A 15,668-nucleotide genomic window follows, 5' to 3' on the forward strand; every position below is an offset into this window, starting at 1 on the left:
CCAGTCTACAGCATGGGCCGATTCACAGAGCTTGGGAGGGATAAGTCATGTTTGTAAATACTCTAAGACCCTCGACCTAAAGATGCTATTGAGCTGCAAAGTATTATTCTCAAGTGACTGAACACCTCGCACCCATGAATTGTACAGAATAAAGTGGTTTGTGTAGTTTACTTGACACTTCTCATGTTCAGTTTTCCTGATTGCTAGACATGGAAGAAATAGAGAAAGTCCAAAGAAGGTTGTTTTGTTCTCTTGTTTTAAGACCATAGTGCCGCAAAGCCAGTTTCACACTGAATGTGAGGGTGTTCCTTTTTGTATTGGTTGGTGTTTCTTCACTTTTCATGAATCTCTTTAGTTTTGTGAATCGCCAGATCTAACTGCTTTTGGAAAAAAAAAAGCCAATGGCCTAGGGATATCCTTAGAATAACTTATGAACCATGTAAGGCCACCAGGAGGTTTCTGTATCAGTCACACGCATGTGGCCTGTCTTTCCCTTACATTGAAATATACGGAAGAGAAAGGTGATGTTGAGGGCACCATCTTCGGTGGTATTGCTTTCTCCTGCCTCCCATGTTTTCTTCAATATGACTGTTTCAAAAACATCCTCATCTCCTCAGTTTTGCAAAATGTGGGGAAGTGTGTCTGAGTGGCTTTCGCGTAGCAGTGCAAATAGAGGGGGAACATGCGTGGAAACTGTCACCGATAAGCTGGCGTTTGCTTTACAATGTTTTACATATGGTAGCAAGGGAGGAGGGTTTTCAGCACATACTTCAGTAGGCATTGAATTGCCTGCGTAATTACCTTTTTCCAAATTTGTCTTATTTTTGAGAAAAACACAACAAAACAAAACACCTTACTTGTTGGTTGTTTAGGATATACTCTGAGTGTATTGTTTTTCAACCTGTTCCCTGTACTACAGTTAGTTATTTGCTATATCTCACTGCCATTTGATTAGCCTATATAAATGTCAGCCTGAGTGAATGGTTTCACTTTATGTAGTGCCTGGAAGTCTAACTAATGGTACCATTATAAAGTAAGGAAAGGAAACAACTGTAAGAATCACAGTCCTTCATGGAAATTGTCTTGTTCCTTCTGATTTGTGAAGTCTACCGACTGTTAAGAGTTCCTTGATTGAGCCTAACAGTCCTTGAACATGGGGATGGAGTTGAGCTTTAATGCAATTGAGTTGCAAACTATATAGTATTTTGTAGACGCACATCGATTGGCAGGATAGCAAACGAGGACTGGCAAAAACTCACACCCATAAAATGTCTCTTAGGCTCATCTACCTCAAATGCTTTCTCTACAAATGGTAGCATATTTGTACCAGCTCCCTGGACTGAAGTACTTGTGAGAAATTACAACTCAATATTTTAATATCATCTCTAAATCACATCAGTTGCCACTTTATCTTAACCATGTGCTACAAGGCTTCTCTGCTAGTCTGTAGGTTCTACTTTTTTGGCTTCTATCTTATCACTTCCTACCAGTGTTCTCACAACTTTGCCAGTTTCTTCTCTGTCTCCTTCCTGATTTCTCCTTCTCCCTCATATCCCTTAACTGCTGTTGTTCCCAGAATTTTGCCTTCCTCGCATTGCTCTCAAGCAACCTTCATTTCTTAGAAATCTCATCTTCCCTTGTCATATTATAATTGCCTAAATGCTAATGATTCCCAAACTTATGTATCTTGTCTTGCCTCCTCTGCTGATGATCAGATTTATACAGCCTGCTCTATCTATCCATTTCAGTTTCACTGACACCTCAGGTGAACCATATTCAAAATGGAATCCATTGTCCTTCTCCCCCTAGACTCATCCTCTTGAATGCTGAATGACAGTTACTGACACAACATCCACTGAGCTAGCTAACAAAGACAGAGCCTCAGCAATCATCTTAGATAGTTCCAGCTTCATTTTTCTTATCCAGTCAACCCCACCATCCTTTCCATTTGATCTCTTAAATATTTGTAGAGTCTTTACTTTTTTATGACTGCTATTGCTGCACAGGTTAATATCACTTTCGAATCATGATTATTATAAAAGTATCCTAATTATTAATAGGTAGGTTCCTTGTTTCCAATTTCACCTTGACTCAATTCATGCCTTAGATGGATAATTCTAAAACACAAATCTGACCATAACACTCACAATTAGAATGGCATTTTCATCTCTAAAATTTATACCAAGACCCATAATATGACCCAAAACACTGTGTTTGTTCTCTGTATCATATCACAGTCTTCCTCCTCCAAACTGACCCCTTCCTCCAGCCATTAGTAACTCTTACTCAACCTTCAAGGCTAAGTTCAAGCATAACCTAATTAAGAGACCTTCCTTTTCTCATTTAGGCTGGTCTAAGTGCCTCTTTTTTTTCTTCTTCTTTTTTTTTTTTAATCTCCACAGCAACATATTCACAACTTCTCACTGCACTTGTGAAGTTGCAGGAGGATTATATTCATCATTCTATAAGGTCCCCAGTGGCAGCATTCCTGCCATCCTTCCACTGCCAGAGCCCAGTGCAGTGCCTAGGTCACACTCGGTGCCTAACGAAAGATGAACTGAGCCAGATTATTCCAGTTTCTTAGGATCTCAAACAAATGCTGCAGTAGCTTTGTAACTTCATAACTTGGAGGCATAATGCCGATGCCTCCAAGGCATTCTCACTACAATACATCTTGTACACAGCTGATGGGTAGATATAAATAAAGCACCCCTTTTATGATTTTTCTTCCTACTTTGATGCTACAAAAGCTTCCTAATGCTTTATGAAGATTTTTTGATCAATTTTATGTTTTCCTGGTGTGACTGGTCCTACCTTATCTATTCGAATACATCAATTGCTTCTCCTCAACTCAGATCTCTTCAACTCACACTGTTCTCTTTGCTATATCATCACTCATAGTCCAATAACCATAAACTTTCAACTTTATATAAGCTGTTAGCATTTACAAAGAACTTTCACTGTACAAGCCCATTTCCTCTTCTAGTAATTTTTGCTCTTTTTTCTGTCTATTTTGCATTTTTTTAATCCTCATTGAAATTTGAATGTCTTGAAAGTTCAAATGATGATGATCATGTCTGTGATATCTACTACAAGAAAAGACAGCAGTGTATTTTTCTGATACAGACACAGAATTATGCTTTTTATCATACTCTTTCTCCCACTCTAAATATCTCCCCCAAGTTCATCTAATTTTTAAAGCTGCATATTTTATCTTTCCAACTATCTTTACTGTTTCTCAAAGGTAAAAACTGAAACCTCTGTCTCTATGTGTATTTCATACATGGTCCTTGGAACAAAATAGATTCTATCCCTTAGTGGCATCTACTGATATATATATATATATATATATATATATATATATATGTATATATATATATATATATGTATATATATATATATACATATATATATATATTTTTTTTTTTCTTCTGTGAAATAAATTTATTTTCTTCTCATATTTAAATTAATTCCTGGAAGATAATTGATGTGTTCTTCAGTTTCTTTTCTAGTTGTATTCTTGTAGTATTTTTGGAGACCCGTCAAATATGCAGAAAAATTATTTCTTCTACATCGTGATATTGATCTTGATCCAGTCCATAAAAATTAGATTTTGTTCTACAACTAGTGAGGCTTCTATTCCATGCACAAACAATAATCTCTAACATAATACATTGTATTGATATGAAAAAAACCTAATAAACTAAACCTGAGATAAAGAATAGGTTGAGTTGTTTTTGTTTTTTAATCCAGTTGAGTAAGGTGATAGAAACATACTATTTGGGAAAAAAGTATGTTAATTTACAAGCTTAGTTACCTCTGGTTGCCTACCATGGATTTCTATTATTTTCGTACACATCGGTATTATTATGTAGAAATCATGAGTGCCTATATCATGGAGGCTAGGGCTTCGCATAAAAAAAAAAGTAAAGTAATTTTTAAATCAGACAAAGCTGAGCTAAACAATAATAGCAATACAGAGATAAAGTACCATGTTCTGTGTAATGAGATCTACTGTTTAGCTAACAACTACCTTTTTACGTGTTATAATTGGATAGGACTTATGTTTAAGGTTAAAGCTTCACAAGGAAGCAAATTCTAGATACTTTAAAAATGTAAATTCAGTGGAACAATAAACCCACCCAGGAAGTTCAGCATTATTTACAAAGTCAACTGGACTATGACAGTGATCTTTCTTTTTATCTCTTATATAGCTCAGACTCCATTTTCCAGCTTTTTCTCAGAGCTCTGCAACATCTAACTTAAACAGCATATATCAGGCCCTCTAAAGTCTGCTCTTCCCATCAGGGGACTTGCACAATTGACTTGCTGTCCTGGTGAGAAGATGAGCAAATTGGTATGGGGCAAAAGGTCAATCTGCATTCATGGTGTGTTAATGTCTTTGTAGATGAAAAAATTATAATAACCCTCCTGCATATACCACACTGTATGCACATCTTTTTAAATAAAACACATGAAATTATTTGAAGGTATTTTAAATGAAACTGAACTGGCAATTTTATCATAGTAGTACTTACTGTTTGCCTTGCCTTTCATGGGACAGAATGTTTTCCTGGGACCCTTCATTCAGACAGTCCTCTGGTCACACAGAGGGGTCCAGCTCCCTTCATCACTTTAATTTATTAATCCCATATCCAATGGGTGATAATGGAATAAGAGCTGCCCATTGTTATTGAATTTTTAATGAGCACAGCACATCTAAGTTTTAAAACATTGAATCTTAGCGTTTGTTTCAACATTCCATGTCCGCTGTACAGCGAGGATGTTTCCCGTGAAATCAGTTAATTAACAGTCAATCAGGAAGGCCCTGTCATTTGGTGTCTTGAGCCAACATGCACCATGTAAACGTGATTAATAAAAGAACACCCCGGAGTAAAAGAGGTCAGTCATTGCATCATGACATTAAAAATTGGACTGTGGCATGTCAACAACTTTAATTGAGTTAAGTGTTCCATGAAAAGAACTGAAAAAGTCAAAATGAGAAACAGGGTCCTTCATTTTTTTCCAAAATTGTTGATGCAGGATTTTTTTTTTCAAGTAGGGAATTTTGCATCCCTAAAAGAAATATCAAAGTATCAGTTGATGGCTTTGAAAAAGAATATTAAACACCTCCATCAATAAAAGGACTAAAACTTCATGTGATATTTACTAATTACTGAATCCTCAGTAATTGTTGCTTTTCTTAATTATAGAAAGATTATAATAATAAATTCAACAAAAGAATTTCAGAAAATATAATTATTTACAAATTCTAAGGAGGAATTTTTGTTAAGTATGGGTCCCTTTGCCTTTTATCAATCTATCCCAAACATTCTTTTTTAGATTACTGAAAAAGTAACTTTTTAAGACTTTAAAAGTTTGATGAATAATTTATATAGACTAAGATGTATAGATCTGAAGCATTCCAATTTGATAAGTTTGATAATCACATTTATTTCTATAAAATATAGTGTTTTGCCATCCCAGGAAGTTTACTCAGGACCTTTCTATCAACCATCTCACTACCACTAGGTGCAACCATTTATTTCTGCCACCATAGATTAGTTTTAGTTGACCTGAAACTTCATGCAAATGGAATCTTACAGTATGTACTTACACAACGTTCTTGAGATTCATCCATGCAGCAGGAGAAATATGGCCTGTATCAGAAGTTTGCTCCTTTTTATTGCTGATTATTATTCCATCATGTCACTATAACACGATTTGTTATTCTGTTTTTCTGTTGATAGACATTTGGGTTGTTCCTAGTTATCTTACGCTTTCAGAAATTGCTCTATTACATTTCACTGCATAGAAATGCACAACCTCTTTACTTTGCTGTTCTCCACCATGACAGCTCAAGCTGTTTCTTCATTGTTTTGAAGAGGGTGGGTAATTCTAAACGAGTGATAGAAAAATATGTTTATGATTGATGAAGAGTTTAGCTATGGCTGCTCGTGCCTTAGAACAGTTGTAGTTTTCTAAAAAGAAACATAATTTATTAGGATTCTTGTTTAGAACATAAACACGCATATTTGAAAAACTGTAAAGATAATGTATAAGATGTTATAGTTTGTACAAATGATAGGTATTTGGATAATACTTATTCCATGCAGCGAAATGCCTCTTTTCTACTTAACAGAATTAAAAATTTTTCGTTTGTTGACATGCTTTAATCTTTTTTTGTTCTAGAAGCTTAAGTAAATCTGGGTATGCAAAGATACAAATTTGTGTGCATATATTTTTAGCTATCAAGAAAATGCATGCTCTAAAATGCCATAATTATGTATAGAGCAATGCCTCTGTCCAAAAGACTGTAATTATTTAAAATATTGTGAGCATACTGCTAGCATAATTTACCTCATTGTTCAAAGTAGCCTTAGAAACGGTCCTATTTCAGATGACTGGCAACTTTGAAAGTCTCAAAGGATGGGCCCAAATATCAAATTAAAGACTTACCATAGCGTACTTTTTAGCTTGTCATTTTGCTGCATCTGATTTTACATTACGATATGATATGAGATTAAATTTCCCGTAATGAATGATTTTTGTCCCCCCCCCCTCCAAACTGTTCGCTCTTTGTGAACAGGGCTTGTGTTTTGTTCGCCTCTGTGTTTGAATCCTAATGTTCACTGTAATCCCTGGAACAAAGCAGGGAATAAACATTGGTGAGATGATTGGTTTGGTTGCTATATGCCCTATTTTGTACTGTCTTATGCACTGGACCAGTAAAAATGATCAAAGGAACACCACATTTTTCTTGATTTCTGGTAATTTATTTTAAATAAGTTTTCTTATTCAAACCTCATTACATAGAAACCAGATTGGTGTTGGCTAGTTGGCTAATGCTCTCCATTTTCTTAGTATGAAAAAACTTTCTGCATTTGTTTCTAGGAAAAATGGTTTCTAGAGCCTGGAGGCTGTGGAAAAAATCTACACCAGGGGCTAGACAGTTGTCTCAGTTGAAAGGGTTGTGTATACTTCTTGTCCCTATTCCTTGGTTCACACTTAATCTCTCACCCACTAATCTGCTTTTGACTACAACACTCCACTAAATGTTTCCAAGTCCAATAGACACTTACTTCTCCTCATCGTAAACTGGTATAATATTGACACAATAGGTCACTTCCTACTTCCTTAAACATGCTCATTTCCTGACACCCTCCCAGTTTTCCTCCTACATGTAGTATATTTTCTAAGTTTTTTTTTGCCCCTGTTCTTTCAATTCACATCAAAATCTTCCCATGACCACCTGGGCCTTTTCTTTTTTCTCTCCTCTGTCCTCGCTTTGCAGATCCAGCCCAGAGTTCTTCTCTCAGCTCTGGAATTGCATAAGCAATGCCTACTTGACACCTCTTTTTAGATGTCTCACAGACATCACAAACTTAACATGGATTGCAAAAGAGAAGTTTTGATTTTTATCAGTCGGAGTTTCCTTACCAGTCTATTCCAGTAAATGGAAACTTTTTTTACTCTCTTATTCAAACTAGAATTCTACAAGTCATTGTGGACTCTTCTTATTTCATCCCATTCTTTCAGTTTGTCAGCAAATCCTGTCAGTTTTACCCTCAAAATATACCTTGAAATCATCTGCTTCATTCCACTTTTCATTTGTTTCTACCTTGTTGGGGCCACCTCATCCATCTCCTGGATTACAGAAATTGTCCCCCCATTGGCCACTGTTCCTTCAATCCTATTCGCCACACAGAAGAATGAAGAATGAGATTTAAAGCACAAATTTTAAAGTTATATTGTATCATTTAAAACTCCCTCAGTGATTTTCCAACGCACTTAGTAAAAGTCCGAACTTGTTGCATGGTCTATAAAACCATGCAAAATATGGTCTCAATTTATTTCCCTGATTTCAGGTTTTGACTCTGTTCCTTCTATGAAGATCATCCAAATTTCTTAAAACACACAGACTTCTTTCCTATGTCATGGTCTCCTTGCAGTAGGGGGAGAATGCTTACATACCTGTACTCTGTAGCTGGGCGTTGCATTCTGACCATTCCACTTGTCAGCTGGGTGGCTTTGCAATCTGTGCCTAAATTCATTTTCTCATCTTTATGAGAAATGAGGCAAATAACAATTTTGAAACATCACAGAGCTGCTCTAAAGGACTAAATGTAAAATGTTCAGAAGAGTACCCCTCCTAAGTCTTCAAAGAGCATTAGCCGTTAGTATCAGTTAACTGTAGTATTGCCTAACACTTATTTCTACCTGCTTCTTATCGTTTAACTCTCACCTTTAAACATCACCTGCCTCAAAGAAGTCTTTGAACACCTCATCTGAAATTAACCCTCCTTGTAATTTTCTATGTTTCATTTCTTTGTTTATGTCCATTATAGGACTTATCACAATGTGCACATATTTATGCATTCTGATTTATGAACCCCTGAGTTATAATATACCATATAAATGATGCCATTTGACTATATAGCATGACGATTAATATAGAATCTTCGGAGAGAAAAGAATGAATGGAGGCAATGGATAACTTTTTGAGCTTGCCTTTGTATTTTTTTCACAAAATATTTACATTTGTGGTATAAGTATGTTATACCTAAATCACATACATTCATTTTTTTTTCCCGACAAGTAGATATTTATTATTTTCTGTACAACTGGAACAAAGAAAAGAATGCTGTTTGGTATCTAGTGTGAGAAACTTTAATCAAATGGTAATTTATTCTTTGCAATAAAATGATATGATAAAAGCAGATGTTGTTCTAAGAGCAAGTTATGAGTAACTTAAGCAAATCTGAGGGTATTAGTGGGTGGTGGGCAAGAGTCAGAGAAACCTCGCTTAAGAAAAGGACACTTTGGTTGAAATCTGAATCATGAATATGAACTACTCGTTAAAGGGATGGGTAGAGAACAAGTCAAGAGGCAGCGTGACATACAATGTCCATATGGTCGGCAAAAGCATGTCAGTTTGAGAAGAGAAAAGCCAGGCTGAGGTGTGGAGCATAAAAAGCAAGGGACGTGAAGCAGCTGGCCATGCTAGAGAAGGAGACGGGATGTGGCCTTTCTCTTAGAGCCCTGGGGGCCACAGTGGCCTGGGGAGATCCGCCCAGTCATGAGATGATGGTGCGTGGCTTTGCACAGTGTTAGGTGAGGCGATGAGAAGTGGTGGGGCATGAACGATACTGACAAAAGGAGAATTCATGGGAGTTGCTGATAAAGATGTGATCTATGGGGCGAGGGGAAGGAAAGTCCCAAGAACTGTATCTAGATTGTTGGTTTATATAAGTAAATAAATGGATAAAATTCCCTGAGATAGGATAAACTGGAAGACATGACAAATGGACAAGAGCGTAGCCCCTTTTGGATGGCCAGAAATAGAGTGCAGAGATCATGTATTCCGTGTTAGATTTGTTGAGTTTGCACTGATTTTAAGCCATTTACTTGGTGGGGTTGAGTTGACAATATGGAGATTGTTCTGGAGACTGGGGAAATGGCCTGGCCAGAAGGTAGACGTTTTGGAAGTTAGTGGAATTTAGATAGCATTTGATGCTAAGTGTGGAAGAGATTGTCAGGGGAGACCCTGCAGGCTATGTACTAAGAGAATGATCTTTATTTTTCCTAGTTCAAATTAGCTCTGTTTGAAATCAGCTAATTAAATATACTTTTACTTGAGAGCAAATATATAGCAGCCCTCTTGGTCATTGACAATTTATCAAGATTGTTTAGGAGGCTAAGAGGCCTAAGCAGAGTTGTTGGAGTTTTCATTAAGAATTAAGAAATAGCAACTTTGGGAATATATTGTATCCAAACCATTAGCAAAGAGAAAAATGTCTTCTTGTTTCCCTAAAACCAGAGTTTTATACCCTCAAGGGATCAGGTTAACTACGGTTTATTTGCATAGAAAGGTGTGTGTGTGTGTGTGTGTGTGTGTGTGTGTGTGTGTGTGTGTGTGTGTGAATTAAACTAGATATTAAACATCTGAATGTATTTCTACTAGTGTCTTTGTCTTTATTTAGCCTTTCTCCATCAAATTCTCACAATTTAATAAATATTGTTTAATGTAATGATACAGAAATATTTACAAGATTAGACTCTCTAGCTATCTCCAGAACTAAGAAAATGAGTTCTGAGAAGATGGGCCATATGCTAAGATGTGCCATTCTTTGGGTTATTGTGGAAGAAGACATTCAGAACAATGGCGTTGGGGAAGCAATATGGGGAGGCGTCTCAACCTCGGCACTGTGACATGTGGCTGGATAATTCTTTGTTGTGTGCTGTCCCGTGCATTGTAGAATGTTCAGCAACATTGCTACATGCCAGTGGCACCACCCTGGTTATGACAACCATATATGTCTCCGGTTATTACTAAATGACCCCTTTCTTGTAGTGGTGGGTGGCTGGAAGGAGGAAAACGCCCTTGGTTGAGAACCACTGATTTATTGAGTGAGCTGACGGATCCTGGCTATTCTTAGTCCTTTTTCTTCCTACCTATATCTGGGAGGGCAAAGTGGTCTTACTCTCTGGACAGTCTGAGAGGGAGAGCCTCTTGGTCACCCTGTGGCAGTGGCAGAGGTCACAGGTCAAGTCAGGTGCTGACGGGCACATTTGTGAGGAGCAGCGAGATAGGGTCCGAGGCTGTGGGCTGTCTGCTAGCCAGCCAGGGTTCATCTGGGGCACACACACATGCCTATTTTATGTCTTCTAGGCTTTATGAAAGAAGGTTTTCACAAGATGACAGTGGAACCCTTGTGAGATATCTTCGCAAATAGGTCAGAGTTCGGCTCTTGAGGTTAAAAGTGACCATTTAATTGATTCCTTTCCCTGTAGGTCAAATTACTTACAAGACAAGTCTGAAAAAGAAGAAATTAAAACTGCCATTTCATGGACATGAAGTTTCCTTTGAACATATAAAATTTAATGACCACATAAGAAGTAATGATGAACCTTCCGTTTGAATTTGCCTATGTATGCGAACTAGGGATATTATGTGATGCATTTCTATTCTGGCCAGTCCTGCATGCCCAGTATGTCAGCAGACATCTGCTGAACACCATTAAGTCTTAGACAGTACTCGGTTGAGGCGCAGGTCTTCACAGTACCTCTGCTTTATATATACATTCTTGCTGTAAGGTTTACAGTGGAGGAGACAGTGTATGCAAGTACGCACATGCCCATAGGTTAATAGTGGTGTCTTAGAATAGCTCTGTCTGGAGGAAGAAAACAATATGTTCTTCCTCAGCTTTTCTGCAGGTGTCTTTGACCATAGCTTATATCAAGCTTCTTTGCATTGTTCTAGAAAGCGCAGCTGAACTGGCTCTTGGCATGCCATGCCATAGGATAGCAGCGAGGTAGAAATGTGTATTGTTATGACAATAGAGGGATATAAAATTATGCCGAGTGCCATCAGGAGTGGAAACCTAGTGACCTAAATGAACTCAACCAGAAATCCATTCAGTGATTTACTTGTAGTTCCATTTAGCTATTGATTATGCTCGTAGTCCTGGAGCCACAGCAGTAGTAATATCAAAAGCAGCAGCGGAAGCCTGAGTAGAATTATTAAGAGGAATTAACTCCTCTATAAAGTGAGTGGATGCCTCCTAGAAAGGACTGAGAACAACTAGAACAGTAATTTTCTGGCAGGGATGATTTATTTCCTGTTCAATGAAAACAAGAAATATTTTCACAGATTGTTCGCCTCAAAACATCAGAATATAACAGGTGTCTCAACATCTAAATGTATTGTAATGTTGAACAATTTTTGCCTTTTAAGGTGAACTAAAACAAATGAACAATAGGTTCATGACAGGAGGTCATGAGATTTTCATGTTGGAGCGGCTGGGCAGGGTACCCATAAAACACTACCTGGAAAGGGAAGGACAATAGGTAGCTATTTTAAGGCTCATATTCACACCAAGAATATTAAATGCAGGGACCTGTTCCTGCATTTAATACTCAGCTGGGCCATATTATTTGTATTGTAACAGAGAAAAATTTCTGGGTTTTTTTTTTTCCTTTTTTCCCCCCAGTGCTGTAACTCTAGCTTTAAAACAAAAACTGTAACTCGAGCTTTAAAGCAAAATCCATAAGTAAAGGAAGTTCAAGCCCTTTATTTCAGGAAATGGAAAGATAGGATTACGAGATTCCCACCATAATTTGTGCTATTGAGAGTAAAAAAGCATGGGTATAAGTCCATAAAAATCTGTTTCCAGACTTATAAAGGAACTCTTAAAATTTTCATGGAAGTTATAATTTTTGCTTTTGTTTTTACTGAGAATAAAACACAGAGGGAATCCAACCCTTTGGGCATGATGGGGACCATACTCTTGTTAGTATTGTACAGAAAAAAGGGTAGAAAAAAGATGTGTGCGATTGTGATGTTTTATTTTCAATGACTTAGGCAAGGAAATTTTTGTCTTTGACTTTCACTTGCTATAATTGGAGAGAAAGAAACAGGCAATCTACAAGCTACTAAATTATGACAGAGTTCATTTTTTTTTGTAAGCATGAGGCTTATCAATCTTTGATCCAAACATAGTAGAGAAGGTTTTTATAATGAACTATTTCTCTCTTCTTCCATTTCTAAATGAATATTATTAGCCACTAAAAATAAAGTGAAATGAATAATTCTGAGGCTCAGCTCAAACTTCTGGGCCTCTATAACATCTGTCTGGATTCTGAAGGCAGAAATGAACCTGGTCTCTGGTGATACATTTTGGTCCAGATCTTTCTACTGGCCTTGGTTATATTGAAATAGTGTAAGTAGCAGCAATAGCAATAACAATAGCTATAGTGACAGTCCTAGTTACAGTCAAAGTCAGAATCATAGGCGGGATCCTTTCCTCTGCAGAGAATACAAATTTTCACACCATTAATTGTTCCTTAAAAGAAAGTCAGGACATTTATATAAACAACGAAATTAAAGATTTTTAGTTTGGGAAATAAGGAGTGAAACCAGCTAGGTGTAGTGATTAAGAATTTAAGCGATTAAGCTTGAGGAAACAGATTTTCTGGATTCAAATCATGTCTTTGCCACTTACCAGTCCTAAGATCATGGGAAGTGTATTTCTCCTTTCTTCCTCTTATTGTCCTCATCAGTAAAATGAAGATAATAATTCCACCTGATTTTTAGGGTTATTGTGAGGGCTAAATCTATTTTTTCCACCTGGCACATAGTAAATGCTCCCTAGGTGCTATTATTATTTTTTTTAAAGATTTTATTGGGGAACTGGGGGAGGGGAACAATGTTAGGGAATTGGGGAAAGGGACCAGTTAAGTTGTTGTTCTTCAGTCTTCGTTGTGGAGGGCACCAGTTGCCATCTGGCTGCCCGTTGGCAGCTCGTGGCCACTAAGCCCAAGGTGCTTTGTTCAATTTTAGTTGCGGATGGGCATAGCCACCATCCGATGCAGGAGTCGAACCTGCAGCCTTGTTGTTAAGAGCGCATGCTCTATTCACTGAGCCATCCGGGTGGCCGCTCAGCTCAAGGTGCTGAGTTCAGTCTTAGTTGCAGGTGGGCATAGCCACCATCCCATGTGGGAGTTGAACCTGCAGCCTTGTCGTTAAGAGCGCATGCTCTATCCACTGAGCCATCCGGGTGGCAGCTCAGCTCAAGGTGCCGAGCTCAGTTTTAGTTGTGGGTAGGCACAGCCCACCATCGAACAGGCAATTTTGTTGTTACACCAGCTGAGCCATCCTGCCACCTGTTGGCAGCTCATTGACAGCTCAGCTCAGGTGCAGCATCACTGGCCCATGCAGGAATCGAACTGGCGGCCCCGTTGCTCAGAGCTCGCACTCTTAAGCCAACGTTTAACCAACTGAGCCACTCGGCCGGCCCCTTAACTATTATTATTTACTGTTACTTTTTGTTATTTCGTCACATGTTCAGACATTTTGAAGAGGGCTGGATTGGAAATTTCTGGATGGAAACATAATGGGAAGTTGTGGTTTCTCCTCATTCTTCAACCAAAACGAAAACATTAAAGAAAACTAAGGCATGTTGAGGGTTTGTAGTTCACCAGGCATTTTGGCATGTGTTATTTCAAATACTTCTGATATAAAGGCTCTGAGGAAGATTTTATCACCCACTTATAGATGAGAATACCCACACTGAGAACAGTTATTAAAATTCACACAGAGTAGCAGAAGGAGTTGAATCCAAATATGCTGAGTAGTTTCCCCCACTTCATGACCAGTGCACACTTTCCACTTTTCCTGGATCCACAATGCATCTATGGTCTTGGAATGTCAAGTCTCTTCAGAAGTGCTCTTCTAGTCACAGAGCCACTTCAACAGGGATAGCACCAGGCTATAATAATGCAGAAACACCCCAGGGCTGAACTTAATAGATGTGACACAAATGGAGGGGCTTCCCTTCTTCCCTAGTCCCTTGTATGGTCCCAAACCCCATCTAAACTCTTGGCCCAACTCTAAGGCAGCAGTGTTCTACAGCCTCTCTTGCCCCGACTATGGTTTGGATTAACTGAAGTTGACCCAGACTTTAGAGCTCAAGGACTAGTGTATCCAAAAGCTCATTATCTGTTTTAAAGTTCCTAGACCTAAATAAGTCTAACCAGGCTCTGAAGTTTGTCTTTCTAAGGGAAGCAGGATGTGACTTTAAGAAAAATGGGGTTGGCTCTACACCAGATGGGATTGGGGAATAGGTCTCAAGTGAGCTCTAGTCTGATGGCTTGGAAGTGGCTACTTATAATGCCATGTGGAAAAAGGTTCTGAGATCACATTCAAACACAGAAGGACTGCTGTCATCAATTAGCAATGTGAGTCAGGGCCACGGAAAGGGACATTGGTATCATTCAAAGTACTGTTTTGTTGCCCCTGGGCTACAACAGTAACAGAGTGTGCAGTTTGAATATGACTTTTGTCATCCATGAATTAATTTTAGAAACATTCCTCACTGCCCAGGTGGGTTTTTGTTTCTCACTAATTTTTATGCACGCCTCCTGAAGATGTATGCTCTCTTGAAATGATAACTATTCTTTGGTCAAGTATAGCTGCATTATTCTGCCAAAAGCAACAAAAGCTAGCTTCTGAGAAGAGATGCCCACACACTAGTATATTTATTTTAATCTGTTTCCCAGAGTGTTGGGAATTAGAATATACAATGTATTACCAATATGAATATCACATATTTAAGTAACGACAATAAATTATAAAAAATAACAAGGAACATTTAATAGTTTAGACCATGGAATTGAAGAATGAGCCAATATTTCTACATTTTAATAGGCAAAATAATTCTTTGAATATTGAATTGAATAAAACTTTTTCTTTTTTTAATTCAGGGTCTCTCAAATTTGTGTGTTTCATTTTAATTTTACTGCTTGTGGATCATTTCCCAGGAATATATTAAATGATGGAAAGATTAATGCTGTAGGGAGTTTTTAAGGATTTTATTTCTGCATTGATTGATATGCTCTTAACCTTGAATGATATTGATCCATATTTAATAGAGAAGTGGGTATATTATTCTCAGAATGTCTCAAGTTGAGTATTAGCAATTTAAAAAAACGAATGTACAGATAATATCCTTTACATCAACTGCAAGTATATTGTTTCAGGTGTTAAATGATGGATTAAAGAAAGAAATCAGTACAAACATGCATGCATGCATCCTCTTTTTTAAGAGCTAAAATGGCATTTCAATTTAGAGACTTACTGAACATATAAGAAAATACATGTATATTTT

Source organism: Hipposideros armiger, unplaced genomic scaffold (genome assembly GCF_001890085.2).
Source record: "Hipposideros armiger isolate ML-2016 unplaced genomic scaffold, ASM189008v1 scaffold_117, whole genome shotgun sequence".
Lineage (NCBI taxonomy): Eukaryota > Metazoa > Chordata > Mammalia > Chiroptera > Hipposideridae > Hipposideros > Hipposideros armiger.